This window comes from Schistocerca cancellata, chromosome 12, assembly GCF_023864275.1.
Source record: "Schistocerca cancellata isolate TAMUIC-IGC-003103 chromosome 12, iqSchCanc2.1, whole genome shotgun sequence".
NCBI lineage: Eukaryota > Metazoa > Arthropoda > Insecta > Orthoptera > Acrididae > Schistocerca > Schistocerca cancellata.
In genome coordinates this window covers 47,137,030-47,156,078 of record NC_064637.1, presented here as the reverse complement: position 1 = coordinate 47,156,078, position 19,049 = coordinate 47,137,030, and positions in this window count along the sequence as shown.

Sequence of the window (19,049 nt, the reverse complement as noted above, 5' to 3'; positions counted from 1 at the left end):
TCCATTACAGTCGGATATACCCTGTATCACGTGAGAATAGGAGAATCAAAACAGGTAGTAACCCATGACGTCACTTCAAGTCGAGATTTTTCTGTTGTGAAATCTTTGCTGAGTGATTGACACAGTATACATGTAAATCATTTCTAAATTTTATCACGAGGGTAAACCCAATAATAAGGTCTCCTGTTTTTTTTATAAGTACCGGGTGATCAAAAAGTGAGTATAAATTTGAAAACTGAATAAATCACGGAATAATGTAGATAGAGAGGTACAAATTGACACACATGCTTGGAATAACATGGGGTTTTATTAGAACCAAAAAAATACAAAAGTTCAAAAAATGTCCGACAGATGGCGCTTCATCTGATCAGAATAGCAATAATTAGCATAACAAAGTAAGACAAAGGAAAGATGATGTTCTGTACAGGAAATGCTCAATATGTCCACCATCATTCCTCAACAATAGCTGTAGTCGAGGAATAATGTTGTGAACAGCACTGTAAAGCATGTCCGGAGTTATGGTGAGCCATTGGCGTCGGATGTTGTCTTTCAGCATCCCTAGAGATGTCGGTCGATCACGATACGCTTGCGACTTCAGGTAACCCCAAAGCCAATAATCGCACGGACTGAGGTCTGGGGACCTGGGAGGCCAAGCATGACGAAAGTGGCGGCTGAGCACACGATCATCACCAAACGACGCGCGCAAGAGTTCTTTCACGCGTCTAGCAATATGGGGTGGAGCGCCATCCTGCATAAACATCGTACGTTCCAGCAGGTGCTTATCAGCCAAGCTGGGGATGATGCGATTCTGTAACATATCGGCGTACCTCTCACCCGTCACGGTAGCAGTTACAAAACCAGTATCACGCATTTCCTCGAAGAAAAAAGGCCCGATAATGGTAGATGTGGTAAATCCAACCCATACCGTGACTTTCTCGTCGTGCAATGGAGTTTCCACGACAGTTCTAGGATTTTCGGTAGCCCAAATTCCGCAGTTATGGGCGTTGACAGACCCTCGGAGCGTGAAATGAGCTTCGTCGGTCCACAACACGTTACTCAACCAATCGTCAACTTCCGCCATCTTTTCAAACGCCCACACCGCAAATGCCCTCCGCTTCACTAAATCGCCAGGTAACAGTTCATGATGCCGATGGATTTTGTACGGATAGTATCGGAGGGTACGCCTCAGTGCCAGCCAAACGATAGTGTACGGAATGCCGGTGCGACGTGCGACTGCACGAGCGCTGCCTTCCCCGTGCACAGACGAACCCGCTACAGTCTCCATTTCTTCGTGAAGTGTCTCAGCAGCATTACGCCTTGTGCTCGGTCGGCCACTAAGGGGTCTATCGTCTAAACAACGCGTGGTTTCGAACTTCGAAATCATTCTCGCCACAGCTGCATTTGTCAACGGACCTTTACCCGTTCGAATCCCCTTCCTATGGCGATAGGATGATAACGCTGAACTAGCACGTTCCCCATTCTGATAATACAGCTTCACTAAAAGCGCCTTTTCAGGAAACATCAACATGCTGCGATTACTGGCGCATCTGATTCTCTCTCTCATTACAGCTCCTTTTATACACGATTGTCATGCGCAGTCACTGACGTTTTGCTGTCCAGCGCCATCTGTCGGACATTTTGTGAACTTTGTTTTTTTTTTTTTTTGTTCTAATAAAACCTCATCTCATTCCAAGCATGTGTGTCAATTGTTACCTCTCTATCTACATAATTCCGTGGTTTATTAAGTTTTCAAATTTACACTGACTTTCTGATCACCCGGTATATAGACCTGTTTATTTCTACAATGCTTTACATCAGTTTACAGCTTTAACATTTAGCTACTTTTTCGACATAATCACCATTTGTGTCGATGTATTTTTGTAGACGCTGTGGCAGTTTTTGTATGCCCATGTCATACCAGCTCGCCGCCATGCTGTTCAGAAAGTTATGAACCTCTCCTTTCACCTCGTCGTCGGAACTGAATCGCTTTCCGGCCAAATGTTCTTTTAACCTAGTGATAGGAATATAGGGAGGGTGGGTGATTATGTTCCACTGAAACTGTTGCAGGAGAACAATGGTTTGCCGAGGAATGTGTGGGCGAGCGTTGTCATGGAGAATGTGTACGCCCTTGCTCAACATTCCTCTTCTCCGGTTCTGAAATGCCCGTTTGGGTTTTTTCAGAGTCTTACAGTACCTGCCAGCGTTAATTGTGGTCTCAGCGATTCAGCTCCGACGACGAGGTGAAAGAAGAGGTTCATAACTTTCTGAACAGCATGGCGGAGAGCTGGTACGACATGGACATACAAAAAATGCCACAGGATCTACAAAAATGCATCGACAGAAATGGTGATTATGTCAAAAAATAGCTAAATGTTCAAGGTCTAAACTTATATAAACCATTGTAGAAATGAACAGGTCTTTGTACTTATAAAAACATAGGAGACCTTACCTTTGGGATTACGCTCGTAGTTATTTATGGAGTAAAGAATTAAGTACAATATGTTTTAGGATCAATAGATAATGAGTCTTAATGAGATGGATATAAATGTGTTTCGACATAGCAGATCGCAATGCTGCGTTTTGCGTGATTTTTTTCTCTTCAAGAAGGATGATTACCTTCTGAGTTGCTCGAGTAGGCCGGACAAGTCGTAATCGAGTGTGGGTCCTCTGTAATTTTTATGGATGTTGCATGGGGGCTTTATTAAATATTAATGAAAATATTTTTTTTGTAGTTGTAAGTCCGATTACGCAAGTCTCGTAAACGGCTGGCCCTGACTAGTATTATTACGCAATCTGACTGCATGAACAACAACAAAGAATGAAATGAAAATTTCAGTTAATACAATTAATTAATTAAGTCCCCACCAACTATAAAACCTACGAAACCAACAAAGCACAAGTGTAGCTGTTCTGTATGTGGTAGTATGACTCAACGCACATCTGGCACGGTTCTTCTTCAACAAGACACGAATTTTTAAATACCAATTATACTGACGTGATAAAAGAAAATTAGAAATACTATAATTGTGCAAGAAAACCAAAATAACACTCTAATACAAGAACACACGCCAGATGCTTTGTTGACTGAACCTGTAATGACACATTATTCAGGTCACTGAAAGAATAAAAGAAAATACCTCCATATATATTGACGAAATGCACTCTGACCATTACAATATCTCCATTAGAACAACATCTGCTATCTCTCCCATCAAACCACTGCATAAAACATGGAACAACACTCTCCACTACCACATCTCACTCTGACTTCACGACAAGCAGTGTCCACCACAACCTCTCGGTAAGAACTGCTTGCCGCTACGTCTCAATAATCACTGCCAGTGGAGGCGGCGGAACAATACTCTCTGGCGCGATCTTTGGCGCTGTGGCTCAGTGTAACCACCTTTCATATGCCCTTCCTCCACGGGCTAGAATTTGATGGTATTTTTGCCAGCATTGGTGGTGAAAATACCACAAAATTCGTCAAAAAAATACAGACAAAAATAAAAGATAATATTAATACGTAAATATCATATAACTAGATAAAATTTTGGCTTTGCACTGACCTTTCAATAGCCTAATATATAAAATACACTAAGCAATACAAATTCTTTCATACATGTGACTTTACATAATAGTTTACACAAGTATTATGTGGTTAAACAGTTGAACCAATAGCGTCAGCAATGACGAATATGTACAGGTAAGAGTCTCATAACTTTTCACAAACAGTAATACACAAAAAATCAGTTTATACAAATATTCACATAATATGTTTTCACAACAAGTGGTTGACAGTTCCAGCAGTAGCACCCAGCAATGTTGAGTAGGTGCAGACACCATCAGGTGACATCATTTCAGTAGAAGCAGTCCATCAGTGGCACCCAGCATTGTGGAACAGGTGCACACTCCAACAGGTGACATCATTTCAGTAGAAGCAGTCCATCAGTGGCACCCAGCATTGTGGAACAGGTGCAGACTCCAACAGGTGACATCGTTTCAGTAGAAGCAGTCCATCAGTGGCACCCAGCAATGTTGAGTAGGTGCAGACTCTAACAGGTGACATCATTTCAGTAGAAGCAGTCCATCAGTGGCACCCAGCATTGTAGAACAGGTGCAGACTCCAACAGGTGACATCATTTCAGTAGAAGCAGTCCATCAGTGGCACCCAGCAATGTTGAGTAGGTGCAGACTCCAACAGGTGACATCATTTCAGTAGAAGCAGTCCATCAGTGGCACCCAGCATTGTGGAACAGGTGCACACTCCAACAGGTGACATCATTTCAGTAGAAGCAGTCCATCAGTGGCACCCAGCATTGTGGAACAGGTGCAGACTCCAACAGGTGACATCATTTCAGTAGAAGCAGTCCATCAGTGGCACCCAGCAATGTTGAGTAGGTGCAGACTCCAACAGGTGACATCATTTCAGTAGAAGCAGTCCATCAGTGGCACCCAGCATTGTGGAACAGGTGCAGACTCCAACAGGTGACATCATTTCAGTAGAAGCAGTCCATCAGTGGCACCCAGCAATGTTGAGTAGGTGCAGACAGCAAGAAGTAACATCATTTCAGTAGAAGCAGTTCCATCTGTGGTACCCAGCAATGTTGAAGAGGTACAGACAGCAAGAAGTAACATCATTTCAGTAGAAGCAGTCCATCAGTGGCACCCAGCATTGTGGAACAGGTGCAGACTCCAACAGGTGACATCATTTCAGTAGAAGCAGTCCATCAGTGGCACCCAGCAATGTTGAGTAGGTGCAGACTCCAACAGGTGACATCATTTCAGTAGAAGCAGTCCATCAGTGGCACCCAGCATTGTGGAACAGGTGCAGACTCCAACAGGTGACATCATTTCAGTAGAAGCAGTCCATCAGTGGCACCCAGCAATGTTGAGTAGGTGCAGAAGGCAGTCCATAATATTCACTATCACTAATCACACTGTTCATCAGTTTATAAGCAGAAAGTAAACATGTCCTATTGGCACCAATCATGTAGAAAAAGTAGAAGTAACAGTCCATAATATTCACTATCACTGATCAAACAGTTCATCAGCAGAAATTAAACATTTCTAAGTGTCACACATCATGTTGAAAAGTGCAGGTAACAGTTCATAATATTCACCATCACTACTCAGACAGTTCAAGCATGAACAATAGTTTGAATACACATACAAATGCTTTTACACTAAACATACCAATCATAACAAACACACAAATGATGTCAGATAATTGTCATATTAACTATTACAAGTACACAAACATCAGTAAACCTATAATATTTATGGGTGTCAGTGCAAGCCACTACAAACAAATAAAATAATATTTAGGAGATAGGTGGGTAGGATTAGGAAAGGAAAACACACAAAACACACTCACTCATCTTTCATCCACATTAAGTACTACTGTGTAATTGAATAGTGTTAACTGTGTAAATACAATTCTGTCAAAATTTGATGTTCATCATGTGTATCAAGTGGTAGTGGCAGCAATGTATAACAGTCAATAATAGTTAAGTCAACGTCATAGTCATCATGTCAAGACCAATGTTTGCCAAGCCAGATCAAAATGTACGGTTGCTGAACAACTGTCAGTGTGCCAAGATATGCAATGCTTCCTCTCTCCAAAAAAAAAAAGTACATACTGCTTAGTGATTTAACAAAGTGTGTGTAGACAATCTTCCTTCCATTTTAGTGTTCTAGTCTGCTATCTTCATCCTCCTTGTTCCATATAGACAAAAAAAAAAAAAATATGCACCTCACTTACTTTAACTCTTATACACCAAAACTCCAATCAACTTCATATAATCTCAATATCTCAATATTACCTCTTCAATACGTCGATACATATAAACCTTATTGCCAGTATCATTTCACTTCCATAACAACTCTTTCCTCTAGTCAGTCTCCTCGAACAAGTACAGATAAAATCCTAATGCAAACCTCATCATCCCATACAATCCGAAGACACACTGTCAACACACAACCTCTGTGTAATCAATCTGACCAAAATCTTCTACTCATTGTGAATTATAAACAAAGAATTCATACATGACCTCTAACAGACTTAGTTCGAATAACTCTCAGTAATTAAGTACGATTACGGAGTGTGAATGATCCTAATTTTTCACAGTGTGGACACCACTTCAAGAATTATGGCAAACAGAAGCAAACATGTAGAGTATTTCTTGTGTCAAGTGTCACTTCCTATTTCAGTTGCTCACGAAAAATGCAGTGTAATAAATGTCAATGGTCTAAACCTAGTTTTGGTATGTCATATCGTTAGCTTCCTTTCTATTAGCATAAATTTATACAGCTTCCATAAAACCTCCAGCTCATGTGACTTCTGTGATGTTTCTTGTACTAAAGTCGCTCGCCGAATTACTGCAGTTCATTTTCTTATGTTAAAATATAAAGGCACTGAGCGTAAGCAAAGCAAGCAATAGCGAGTAAATATACCAGTAGTGAACAGAATGTCAACAAGTGGATGCAGCACAATTCTTACAACGAGGCTCTGCCAAACAAACAATCTATAATTAATACAATAGTGTGACCTAAACTCTATGTTCATACACAGTATATCAGCATTTCTATATACCAAATTAAAGTATAGTTACGACAACAAGCAGAAATGTGTAAATATGCAATCCATACGCATAGCAGTAAACATATATCTTACGTACTAAACAGGTCATTAGCATCGTATCAGCGTAAGCAAATAAATGTTCATACGTAATCTTAATAAGTAAACATGAAGGCGCAAGCAGATAAATCACAAAGTATAACTTACATACATAATCACATCAGCACAATTAATCAAGTGACAATTATAATTTGAATAAATAAGCACAGCAGGCACATAATTAAGAAATATGACATCAGTGAAAAAGCAGTGCAGTCAAGCGATGCATAATATACACAAGTAACAATCCAGTTCATTAATAATCATTGTAAAATCAGTTAACGTACGCAAACACGTCGCTTCACAAGTAATTTCATAGAACATGTAATTAGCACAAAGTATGAATCACGTAATCGCGAGCAGTAAATTACGTCTAAAGTACGTACCTAAGTGGAAATATGTTACCTGAAAAATAAACTCAATTAATAATTACCTTTTTAGTTTATTACTTTCTTCACCGAAATGACATTTTTCCTGAAATTTTCTCGATAGCAAGTCGTCTTAACGTCGGACACGCACAGAATTTACCTGAAGTTCTTAAATATTTTATAGAACCGTATCCTGAAAAATACTGAATGTTAATAACATAATTCATCAAGTCACTATAGCTTTATACTGATTTTATTCGGAGAAAGACTGTGTATTTGTTTACGGCTGTCAGTGCATTCGCACTGAGCGCTCGATCAGCTGTAGGCGCGTGACGTAGGAAGTGATTGTTTGCGGTCCACGACTGCCTTGTGCGGCGCGCAGACTTGACTGTTGCTTTGAGTATGTGCCGCCGCGCCGCCAAAACACAGCGCGGTATCCTTGTATTCTCTGCATGTTTACGTAAACTGTTGGTTTCTCGAAAGTATGTCATTCCACAAAAATTTTAACGTTAGATATATGATGTATTCCCTTAGAGCGTCGTGATTTCAGAGTTTCTACTTCGACAGTGTTATCATGAATAATTTTGCGAATTCTATATGGACCGTTATAAAGCAGAAAAAAATTGCGACACAAGCCCTTTCCTTTGTGAGACAAACGATGAGACTTAATTAACACTTTCTGACCAACTGACAAGATTTTTAAACGACCAGGACGCTTAGCTGATTTCTCTCTTCTAGCAGCCGCAGATGTAATATTTCGTAGAGCCAGGTTGACAATTTCAGAATGCCGCAGTTTCCGTGTAGGCGGAAAAGGAACGATTTCAGAAATGCGATTTGTCGGTGCTTTGTTTTTTAATATCAGTGAAGGCGGTAAAGAAGTTGAATCATTAGGGAGTTCATTCAGATTGTTTTGAAAAATATGAAGATACTGATCCCACGTTCTGTGATTCTGATGACAATACAGACGACACAATTTATTGATTTCCTTCATCCATCTCTCTGAAGCGTTAGATTGGGGGTGAAAAAGTGAAATGAAAATTGGTTTAATTTTACGACGCCGTAGACTACGAAGCCAAATTTTAGAACGAAACTGTGATCCATTATCTGATATAACCTTATCAACATGACCCACTTCTTTAAGAAAATGTTTGATGAAAGCATTAGATACTGAACGAGCTGTTGCTTTGCGTAACAGTGTAAAACACACATATTTTGATGTCAATTCCACTGCTACGAAAATGTACGCAAAACCATTAGTAGATTGAACCACTGGACCGAACAAATCGACTGCAGCCATGTCCTTTAATTTCGCTGGAATGATAGGAAACAACGGTGCTCTGTGAGAAATTGTTGGCGGCTTAGCCCTTTGACATAATTTGCATTGGCAAGAACAAATCGAATACGTTTTTCCATATTATTGAAGTAGCAATTTTCTCGTAATTTATGAAAGCATTTTCTGGGACCAAAGTGTGCATAACTGAAATGCGTATACCAAATCAGCTTATTAACCCACTCATCAGGAATACAAACTAACCAAACAGAGTTGTCGACCGATTTTCGTTTAAAAAGAATGTCATTGCGAACTAAATAATGCTGTCTAATCGCTACGCTTTCCTTTCTCTTCCACTTCTCCTTAATGTCCTTCCAGATTGGATCCTTATTTTGCTCCTTAGCGATGTCCTGAAGCGAAGACGAAATAAAGTTCTCAAACGCAACACCTTGAATATACATCAAACAATAATTGTTTTCCTTGCAGTCCTCTTCAGCACTTTGTTTCAAGCCCATAGGTGCACGTGATAAAGCATCAGCAACAATATTTGAAGAACCCTGTATGTAAACAATACTAAAATCAAACTCCTGTAGGTACAACGCCCATCGTGACAATCTGCCATGAGTTAATTTTGTTGACATAAGAAATTCCAGAGCACGATGATCGGTGTAAACCTTAGTATGTCTGCCAAACAAAAATGTGCGAAATTTTGTAAAAGCCCAAACAACAGCCAAAGCTTCAAGTTCCGTAATCGAATAATTCTTTTCTGATTTCGAGAGAACACGACTTCCAAATGCAATAAGTCTTTTGTACTGCAACGCCGTTTTCTTCTATCTCTTGAAATAAATGTGCACCTAGGCCTTTGTATGATGAGTCCGTCGCCAAACAAAAATCTTTAGATAAATCTGGATGTGAAAGAAGTGGAGCAGCAACTGAAGCATCACGGAGTTGTTCAAATTCTGACTGAGCTTCGTCATCCCAGCACCAATTAGATTTCTTTCCAGATAGTTCACATAAACGAGGTGTGGCCAAATTGTCCAATTTAACAAAGCGTCTAAGAAAATTACAGACACCAAGGAAACTACGAACATCACGTTTTGTGGTAGGAACAGCATAATTACGAATAGCGTCAAGTTTTTCTGGATCAGGAAGAATACCTTCTGTAGAAATAATGTGACCGAGAATTTTCACCTGTGAACGACCAAATTCAGATTTCTCCAAGTTCACGGTAATGCCAACTCTTGCAAAGATACGTAGCAATGAATCCAAAATTTTGTTGTGCTCACTCCAAGAATGTTTAGCAATAAGAATGTCGTCAACATATGAAGTAATATTGTCACGAAGATAAACAGGTAAAATTTCATTTAAGCTACGAATGAATGCTGCTGAAGATACAGTAAGTCCAAACGGTAATTTCCGAAACTGGTAACAGTTACCAAAGGCTATAAAGGCAGTGTATTTTCTACAATCAGGGTGGAGTTCTATTTGCCAAAAACTTGCGCGCATATCAATCGTGGATAAAACTTTAATTCCATGGAAATGTTGAAGAAGTTCATCTAAATTTTGTGGGCGGTCAGTTTCAGGAATGATGATATTATTTATCTGTCTGGAATCCAGAACCAAACGAATTGACCCATCCTTTTTCAGAACAACGTGTAATGGGCTAGTATAAGGACTGACTGCAGGCTCAATAATGTCCTGATCTAACATGTACTGAAGTTCATTCTTAACCTTGTCTCTCTAAGCCAAAGGAATAGCGTACGTTTTCCCGCGAAATGGTGTGTGTTCTTTTACTTTAAATAAATATTGTAAGCCTTGTATAGTTCCCGTGTGATGACTAAACACTGTAGCATGTGAAGTCAAAATGTGGTGCAGCTCTTCTCTTGCAACGTCATCTGGCACTTCAGCTTTCTTAACCTTTTCATTAATTAGTTCTTCGCTATTAATTATATCATCCATCGCGTCTCTGTATCTATTGTCATTGTCATGAATAAACACATTGTCGTCATAATGCTCAACGAAAACATCAGAAGTAAGAAACCTTAAACATTTTGTATCTGACTCAGATCTTGTTAAACACTCGAAAAATTTCAAACATTTCGGCATTCCGGCAATAGTCAAATTCACACTTCCTTCTTTAAAGTTCAAAATTGCCTTATGTGCGTTAAGAAACTCCATACCTAATATAATTTGTGTACTGAGTAATGGAACAATAATAAAATTAGCAGAAAATTCGTATCCTTGACAATTGAAATTTAGGTTGGTCTGTTGTTTAACTTCTACACCTTTTCCAGAAATCGCTCCTCGAATTGTAGTTTTAGAAATAGGTAACACAGGACAGGCAATAGTCCTTTCACATATACGAAAAACTGATTCACTAATGACGTTCAATGGGCTCCCAGAATCTAACACTGCAGTGAACTTATTCTTACCCACACATAATTCAATAACAGGATGTAAAAATGCGTCTACATTATTTTCCTTTTCGTCTAACAAAATGTCTCTCATGTCTTCCAGGCGTACGTAGTGTAAAGTCGTAGTGTCATTACTTTCTGAACCGTCTATATTGCTGCCAGAAGCCGAAGCTGCTAGTCATTGTCGATTGTTTGCGTCACGTCTTTGATTATTCGCGTCATTTCGCGGATCCATTTCTACGATTTGCACTTGTCTCTCTCAAGTTCTGTCACGTGGAGGATGCCAATTAGGTCCCTCCTGTCTGTTAGATACAAATTCTTGGTTGTGTCTGTTATTAAAATTTCTGTTTTCCTGTCTGTCTGCATAACTACTTCTTGTGTAATTTCGACTGTCACTTCTGAAATTATTGTTGTATCTACTACCCTGATTATTTCTGTAGTAAGAATTTCTATTACTGTATGAATAATTTCTGTCTTGGTGATACAAATTACTGTTTCCGTATGATTGATCATTCCGTTACGAATTACCGTTATTATAATTGTCTGTGTAATTTCTGTTAGAACGTCTGTTATTGTCATAAGGCTGGTATCTATTGTCCTGTCTGTTACGTCTGTCATTGTCAAAATTACCCATATAACGCCCGTTCCGATCACTATCCCTTTTCTCTGAAAATCTATTGTAATTAATGTTACTGAAAAAGTTACAAGAAGTCCCGTCGTCGTTGTCATACTCAAGTTCTTGCAACAAAGTCTTAAAAGTCTCAATGTCGTCCCTACATCTTCCAGCTAAAGCAATGTGCCTTATGGATTGTGGCAGCTTAGTTAAACAAATGCGAATTAATTCAGTCGGGCTATAAGGGTTGGAAAGGAACTGATTCTTTCGAATCATGTCTTCAAAATATTCCGCTGGCGTGCGGAACTCAGACTGTTTGAAATTACGCTGCATAATAAGACTGTGTTTGACTCTGTCTTGCGTGTTTTCGGACCAATACGCCGATAGAAATGCATGATAAAAATCATTTAGGCTATTACAATCTCTAATGAGTGCGCGCATCCGCGTCGCCGGTTCGTTTTCTAAATATCCACACATAAATTCCAGTTTGTGACTTAGTGGCCAATTTGGTGGGAGTGCGTACATAAATTGATCTAACCATGCACATGGATGTATGTCATTCTTAGAATTGCGGAAGATCTTAAATTTCCGAACAGTCAAAAAGTGTTTATAGTCAAAGTTTTCGCCTCGTGGCGACAAAGACCTGCCGCGCCTGTCCCTGTCCCAATGACGATTATTGTTAAATTCACGCGCCTGGCGCTCTCTTGTTGCATCCCGTAAATGAAACAAATTATTTTCTTCAAAGCCCTCTGCTATCTGTGATTCTAGATTTCTTCTGCTGTCTTTTCCTACGATTTCGCCTTCAATTTGTTTGACTTGCCTTTTTAATGCCTCAAATTCCCTTTTCACGCGTTCATTAAATTTTCCCTGATTTTCAACATGTTTATTTATGTTCTGATACTCTTCGGTTTCTGCAAATGGCAATGGTGCTGTATCATCTGAATCTCTGTCCCCATTTAAACTAAGACTTGTCAATTTATCTGAAATCTCCTCAACTCTTTCCGATAAGTCACCTATTTTTTGTTTCTGTTTATTTACGTCTTCCGTAAGTGTCGCGACTCGGGATTCAGTATTGACACATTTGGTAGTTAACTGTTCATATTGTTGTGTTAGGTTATTTAATCTCTCATTCGGTACGGATTCCTCGATTCTCTCAAATATTTCTTCCTTATCTTTTACACGTTGTAAATTTAACTCTGAAAATTTCTGTACTATCACGCGATCTCTTTCTTCCTGTTCTCTATCCTGTTCCCTTTGTCTAATCTCCACTGCAACTAATCTATTATTGTGAGAATTCAAAATCGGTTGTACTTCTTCTCTGATTTCTTTCTTTAATTCATCTTTCATGTTTTTGAAACATGTCCCTATTCGTGAGTCTAACAGTGTTTCCATTGTTTCCATCTCTGTTTTAATTGTTCCTATTTGTGATCCCAGTGAGTCTAACCGTGTTTCCATTGTTTCCCTATCTGTTTTTAATTCAGATCGTAAATTTAATATTGCACTCATCAACTGCTCCATATTAACTTGTTCGAAATTCTTTTCGCCCCTAACATTTCCCGCAAAGCCAGTTTCCTTCGTCATAGCTGTAAAGCTATCTGTGTTCGATACTATTCCAGAATCTTCTATCGTTAATCTCGCATTCTGTGAATTTTCTGATTGAGAAAAATTTTGAAATGGTTCCGGACTATTTTCCCGACTTATTACATTGTTTTCCACTTCATTATTCGTCACACTGTTCTCCTGTGTTGGCGAGTTCGCCATGTCAACAATTTCGTCATTCTCACTATTCGTCATTTTTGCCTTTTTCATTGATCGCGTAATCATTTACAAAATATACAAAACTCGTCACTATATGGAAATTACACACAATGACACTTTATCATCAACAATATCATTCACACGAAATGTTTCCCTCAAACACGATTAACGAACAATTGAAATAATTGCACTAAATTGTCAAACGTGTATACAAGACAACAAATCAAATTCTGAGAAAAAAATACCATTAGAAGAATGACAATTACCAAATCTACACATGCAACATAGACTACAATTACTAAACTACAGATTACTACAACAATACTACTGTCTACTATTTTTACAATCAGAAGATTCCAAGGGACGATCCGAAGCAGCGGTCGCCACGTGCATGGGGGCTTTATTAAATAAAAAAAATGCAAATATTTTTAGTTGCTGTAAGTCCGATTACGCAAGTCTCGTAAACGGCTGGCCCTGACTAGTATTATTACGCAATCTGACTGCATGAACAACAACAAAGAATGAAATGAAAATTTCAGTTAATACAATTAATTAATTAAGTCCCCAGCAACTATAAAATCTACGAAACCAACAAAGCACAAGTGTAGCTGTTCTGTATGTGGTAGTATGACTCAACGCACATCTGGCACAGTTCTTCTTCAACAAGACACGAATTTTTAAATACCAATTATACTGACGTGATAAAAGAAAATTAGAAATACTATAATTGTGCAAGAAAACCAAAATTACACTCTAATACAAGAACACACGCCAGATGCTTTGTTGACTGAACCTGTAATGACACATTATTCAGGTCACTGAAAGAATAAAAGAAAATACCTCCATATATATTGACGAAATGCACTCTGACCATTACAATATCTCCATTAGAACAACATCTGCTATCTCTCCCATCAAACCACTGCATAAAACATGGAACAACACTCTCCACTACCACATCTCACTCTGACTTCACGACAAGCAGTGTCCACCACAACCTCTCGGTAAGAACTGCTTGCCACTACGTCTCAATAATCACTGCCAGTGGAGGCGGCGGAACAATACTGTCTGGCGCGATCTTTGGCGCTGTGGCTCAGTGTAGCCACCTTTCAATGTACATACAACTGATAATTCACAACCCGGAGTTGGTTTGGAAAATATTCTAGGGAACCCCGGCCAAACTTTGTTACAAACAAATGGCGCGCGGACTTTGAAATATCGGCTTTGAGAAGTTTGAGATACGCGATAGGCTATCGCGCGTTATAGTCGCGTGAAGAATTAAGTGACGCTCTACGTGATTTATTGACATTAACTTAATAATAATTGTCAAAGAATTATCGGAAGGGATAGTAAGCGTTCTTGATGCTTAAAGCAAGTGTGAGTTGATTTACTGTTTGAATACGACAGATATTATTCACGGAATAGTCAGCTACTTGATACGTTGCTTAGCAACCCATAAACACATTGTGATAGAATTACCGCAGCGATCATTTCAATCATTAGTTACCACTACACATACACACACCAGAAAACTAACTATTGTCGTTGTCAATGAGATTCGGAACGGATCAGTTTTGTTTCAGCTCCTTGGAATCAATAAACTTCATCCGAAGTTGAAACTGTACAAACTGTGCCGTGTTCCTTCAGTTTGGCAGAACGATAGACATTGTAGTCTACACTACTATTTACGATTTTTTCAGAAAGAGAGCACTTACCTTTTCCTTTTAGAGGAATGTTTCTGCATCAGTCATCAATCTTCTCAAAACGGAGATAAGTGTGACACTCGCACACAACACTACGTCATCGTGATCAAGCACACACATGTGTCTCCTTTCCCTCTCCCTTCTTGTGTTGAAAACCCTGAGATATTGCCGCGGTGCGACGAAGGAAGGAGAAGAGACAGAAGAAAAGGGCCAAAAAGGGAAGGTCACACCATCTACACTACTGGCCATTAAAATTGCTACACCAAGAAGAAATGCAGATGATAAACGGGTATTCATTGATCAAATATATTACATTAGAACTGACATGTGATTACATTTTCATGCAATTTGGGTCATAGATCCTGAGAAATCAGTACCCAGAACAACCTCCTCTGCCCGTAATAAGGGCCTTGAACGCCTGGTCATTGAGCTTGGATGGCGTGTACAGGTACAGCTGCCCATGCAGCTTCAACACGATACCACAGTTCATTAAGGGTAGTGACTGGCGTATTGTGACGAGCCAGTTGCTCGGCCACCATTTACCAGACGTATTCAGTCGGTGAGAGATCTGGAGAATGTGCTGGCCAGGGCAGCAGTCGAACATTTTCTGCATCCAGAAAGGCACGTACAGGACCTACAACATGCAGTCGTGCATTATCCTGCTGAAACGTAGGGTTTCGCAGGGATCCAATAGAGGGTAGAGCCACGGGTCGTAACACATCTGAAATGTAACGTCCACTGTTCAAAGTGCAGTCATTGCGAACAAGAGGTGACCGAGACGTGTAACCAATGGCACCCCATACCATCACGCCGGGTGATACGCCAGTATGGCGGTGACGAATACACGCTTCCAATGTGGGTTCACCACGATGTCGCCAAACACGGATGCGACCATCATGATGTTGTAAACAGAACCTGGATTCGTCCGAAAAAATGACGTTCTGGCATTCGTGCACTCAGATTCGTCGTCGAGTACACCATCTCAGGCGCCCCTGTCTGTGATGCAGCGTCAAGGGTAACCACAGCCACGGTCTCCGAGCTGATAGTCCGTGCTGCTGCAAACGTCGTCCAACTGTTCGTGCAGATGGTTGTTGTCTTGCAACAAGATATGGGCTGTCGAATGCCGTTAAGATCATTGGCCTTTTGCGACCTCATACTCGAGGGGTTCATTGTTATTGTTGTTGTGGTCTTCAGTCCAAAGACTCCTTTGATACAGCTCGCCATGCTACTCTGTCCTGTGCAAGCTTCTTCACCTCCCAGTACCTCCTGCAACTTTCATCCTTCTGAATCTGCTTAGTGTATTCATCTCTTGGTCTCCCTCTACGATTTTTACCCTCCACGCTGCCCTCCAATACTAAATTGGTGATCCCTTGATGCGTTAGAATATGCCCTAGCTACTGGTCCCTTCTTCTAGCTAAGTTGAGCCACAAATTTCTCTTTTCTCCAATTCTATTCAATACCTCCTCATTAGTTATGCGATCTAGCCATCTAATCTTCAGCATTCTTCTGTAGCACCACATTTCGAAATCTTCTATTCTCTTCTTGTCCAAACTATTTATCGTCTACGTTTCACTTCCATACATGGCTACACTCCATACAAATACTTTCAGAAACGACTTCCTGACACTTAAATCTATACTCGATGTTTACAAATTTCTCTTCTTCACAAACGCTTTCCTTGCCATTGCCAGTCTACATTTTATATCCTCTCTATTTCGACCATCATCAGTTATTTTGCTCCTCAAATAGCAAAACTCATTTACAACTTTAAGCCTCTCATTTCCTAATCTAATTCCCGCAGCATCACCCGATTTAATTCGACTACATTCCATTATCCTCGTTTTGCTTCTGTTGATGTGCATCTTATATCCTCCTTTCAAGACACTGTCCATGCCGTTCAGATGCTATTCCAGGTCCTTTGCTGTCTCTGACAGAATTACAATGTCATCGGCGAACGTCGAAGTTTTTATTTCTTCTCCATGAATTTTAATACCTTCGCCGAATTTTTCTTTTGTTTCCCTTACTGCTTGCTCAACATACAGATTGAATAATATCGGGGAGAGGCTACAACCCTGTCTCACCCCTTCCCAACCACTGCTTCCCTTTCATGCCACTCGACTCTTATATCTGCCATCTGGTTTCTGTACAAATTGTAAATAGCCTTTCGCTCCCTGTATTTAACCCCTGCCACTTTCCATAGACGTACTTTGCTAATATCCGTGAGGTGCTTTGCGTATGTCATTGTCGACATCAGACACTCTAACAAGAGGAGGCCACCACGTTGCGATCAGGGATTTACTTCAAACATTGTACACCTTTAGCAGGCCATGGAAACAATGTAAAGTGCAAGTGCTAAGGTGCAATACTCTGACAATTCCGAGAAACTTGCAAGAGAAGTTTTACGCATCTGGACGCGCGGGGCAGCCGCTCGGCCTCAGGCGCCTTGCCACGGTTTGCGCGGCTGCCCCCGTCTGAGGTTCGAGTTCTCCTTCTTGCACGGGTGTGTGTGTCTGTGTAGTCCTTAGCGTAAGTTACTTTAAGTTGGGTCAAGTAATGGTAAGCCTAGGGACCGATGACTTCAGCGGTTTGGTCCCCATAGGAAGTTAACACAAATCTCCAAATTTTTTACGCATCTGTTAAGGGGCTCCGGAAAGGCTCAAAAATCATGAAAAGTTCAATTTTTACTTTTTTGCGTTTTCTGAATCTGCAGACTAGTACCTTTTAATAGATATATAATTTATTCAATTCCGAAGACTACAACTATTTTTAAATTTTTTTTTTGAATGTGTTCTACATGGGCATGACCCACTGTGGAGCTGTTAAACTGCTGTCAAATGGTGTTATTATTAACGTCCGTGTTCATCAGGTACATTTTAGTGATGTGAGATAAAGTATGTGTTGTGGCTAAACTGTGATCGTTCAATATATATCGCTGGTGTGATTGTCGATTGTTTCATGTTTATTTACTCTGTCGTTATCTCGAAAGTATTCGTAATTAATTCTGTTTCTTGAGTCTCTGTTTTGTTGAAGTATAATGATGAGTAAAAGTACAGTTATTAGAAATCCTCTGAAGGATGGCAACGTTGTAAGGTGCAAGGTATTTAGAAATATGGGAATGAAGATAGGTTCTAACATGGTACGAGCGATGCTTGCTTTAGACAAGGAATGCCTTCGGGCTGCAGACAGGGCTGTAAAGAGTCTAGAAATACAAGCAATAGTAAACAGGAGGAGGAACAAGAGGAAGCTGGAGGAGGAGTTTGCAGAGGATGAAGATAATCCATCCTGCGGACCTGGAATGCACTAAAAAGTTAATCCAATCTTTGTCGCTCGATTCCCAAAACTTTTATTTTCTCATACTAATTACATGTTTTCTAAGGATCTTCCAAACATATTTGTTTCAAACTTTCAGTAAATGTTACACAGTACCTTCTGCATAATTTAACACAGCCTTTTTCCAAAAAACTGTATATTTTTGAATATATAAATAAAAAATTGCAAAAATACGTTGTGAATTTTCATTACAATTGAAAAAAAAATCATCTTTAATAACTGAACTAAAATTTTGTAAAATCCATGTGTTAAGTTGTAGCCCATATTCCAATAAATAATCTGTAAAAAGTTCGACTTCCTACCTCAAATACTTTGTGAGGAAAGATGTAATTTATAAGCGTTATTTTAACATTGCAAGTATAGGGCGTTCCGGAGCCCCTTAAGTATCTGGTGTATCTGTGCGAAGCTACCAGCTGTAAGAAGCTCTGCATGTTCGGTAAGAGGGTTGCTACCCTCTGTCGTTAATAAGCCGAGTGAACGCATCAACGGCGAACGTGAACGGGTGTTATGGGACGTCCGGCTCGAACAAATACAACGAACAACAGGAGTAAAAAAATGGTTAGCTATGCAAGAGAGTCGTGGACGAGGCCACGGTTTGAATCCAGGTAACACTTAACTTTTTTAATATACAATGGTGAGTCAAATGAGAACCTTAAATATATTTTTAAACATTATTTATTGTGCAGAAGTGGTACAAAGCTGTATCACTTTTCAACATAATCTCCCCCACGCTCAGTGCAAATCCTCCAGCGCCTACAAAGTGCATAAATTCCTTTTGAAAAAATTCTTTTGGTAGTCCGCGCAACCACTCATGCACCGCTCTTCATCAGAGCGGAACTTCTTTCCTCCCATTGCGTCTTTGAGTGGTCCAAACATATGGAAATCATATATACGAAGACAGTAACTTGTTCTCGAAA